Source organism: Micromys minutus (genome assembly GCF_963924665.1).
Source record: "Micromys minutus genome assembly, chromosome: 21".
Classification (NCBI taxonomy): domain Eukaryota; kingdom Metazoa; phylum Chordata; class Mammalia; order Rodentia; family Muridae; genus Micromys; species Micromys minutus.
In genome coordinates this window covers 24,254,207-24,256,073 of record NC_137956.1, presented here as the reverse complement: position 1 = coordinate 24,256,073, position 1,867 = coordinate 24,254,207, and the positions used below count along the sequence as shown (strand labels likewise).

Here is a 1,867-nt window from a genome sequence, read left to right as displayed (position 1 = left end):
ATAATTGTAAAAAATTTAATTAATTTACTGTTTTACCATTCTTATGGTGTTAAAATCAGTTCAATTTAACAGAAGGCTACATTCTTTGGATGATTTAGCTACAAGAAGTACCTACCTCTCCTACAAATGACTACCTGTACCTCTACCAGCAAAATTGATTGTAATCAGCTTTTATTGAGTTTGTTTACTATTCATCTCACCCAACTGACGATTTGTCTAGGAAGCTTCTCTGCATCTATTTAATGATGCTTTTGTTTCCCCTTGAAAACAGGACTTGTTGTAAAACACAGGTTGGCTAAGACTCTCTTTTGTAACCCAGTCTGGCCTTTCCAATCTGGTTTCTAATTCCCAGGCCTGCCGCTTCAGCCTTCTAATTGCTGGGAATGCAAACACATGAGACCATCTCTGGCTATATATACATAGGTTGATTATTTCTTTGTGTATTGTCTCAGTGTGTTTCTTTCTGTCTTCCCAAATAGTTAAGATTTTTTTTTAATGTTTGTTAATGTTAAGATGTTTAATATTTTATCTGTCAACCCTCAAATGTTACCAGAGTTCCTGGTTTATTCAAATGTTTGGTCAGATCAAACAGTGAGGGAAATGTCCATTTGCTTCTCCGAGTCACCTTTGTTTGCAGCAGCCTGTTCCTGGTTCAGTGTGGGAATTTAACGGCTTTGCCTACAGCACCATGTCAGGCAGGAGCTGAGTCGGCTTTAGCATTCTGCGTCATGGAGAAATTCTTCCATGCTTACCGTCTCGGGCAGCAGGCAGGCCTTCCAGTTTTGGTTGAAGCTAAGGATGGTGGCCATCTTCTTGTCACTTAGCTGGAAGTCAAAGACCTGAATGTTCTATATACGTACTGGCGTCACTGACTTTGGGATTACCACCACGTTCCTCTAATCAGAACCTGGGCTGAGGTTTTCTTTGCGGTAATCTCTTTAATTTTGGGGTCCTCTAATAGTGAAGGGTCCTCTGGTTTGGCGCTGAGTCTCTCTGGGGAACCCAGGGGGCTGTAGGCCGTGGCAGTGGCGCTTTTGAAGTAACAGTACTGGATCAGGTTTTCCTGGGTGAGGTAGGGGTGGCAGTCGCCCTGGTTGGTCACGAGCTTGTGTTTCAGTCCAGGCCTGTCCAGAAGCCTTTCAATCTGGAAGTGGTTGAAGTTGGAGACACCCAGGTCTTTCACCAGCCCCTGGTCCACCATTTCCTCTATGCCTCCCCAGCTTCCAAGAACGTTGTTTTACTGGTGAGGTTATTGCCTTGACCGTCTTTGGGAAATAACTCCTTTCCTGGCTGAAATCCCTGTGGCCAGTGACTAAGATAGAGGTCCAAATAGTCCAGCTTCAGATCCGTGAAGGTCTTCTGAAAGGCTTCCTTTAGCTGTGTTTTCTCAAAGCAGGTGGACCACAACTTGCTGATGATGAAGAGCTCCTCCCGCCGCCTCACAGTCTTCTCTCTCTTTGATCTTCTCTTGGATGGTTTCCTCCACCTTATTCTCGTTGCAATACATATAAGCGTAGTCAATATGGCGATAGCCAGCATCAACGGCCGCCTTCACAGCTTCTTTGACTTGGTTCAGGGGAGACTTGCAGGTGCCCAGGCCCACAACAGGCATCTTGGCTTTGGTACTGAGCTCTGCAAAGGTGGCCATGGTTGCAGATGTCTGAGAGCAGAGGCCGGCGTCCTGGTTAAAGAGCAGATGGATACTTTATGTCGCTAAGATATTCATTGAATCAATTAAAAATCACGGCCCCACCTGGGGAGCCAGCCCATACACAGCCATCAAACCCAGACACTATTATGGGTGCCAAGAAGTGCATGCTGAGAGGAGCCTGATATAGCTGTCACCGGAGAGGCTCTTCCAGAGCCT

At 45.7% G+C, this 1,867-nt stretch overlaps 1 pseudogene across 1 annotated transcript; it reads right to left on the bottom strand.

Moving 5' to 3' along the window:
• Nucleotides 1–713: 713 nt before the first annotated feature.
• Nucleotides 714–1,648, bottom strand: LOC308434365 (aldose reductase-related protein 2-like; annotated as a pseudogene). Its single transcript has one exon. The product of its transcript is annotated as an aldose reductase-related protein 2-like (transcript).
• Between the last annotated feature and the right edge of the window lie 219 nt (nucleotides 1,649–1,867).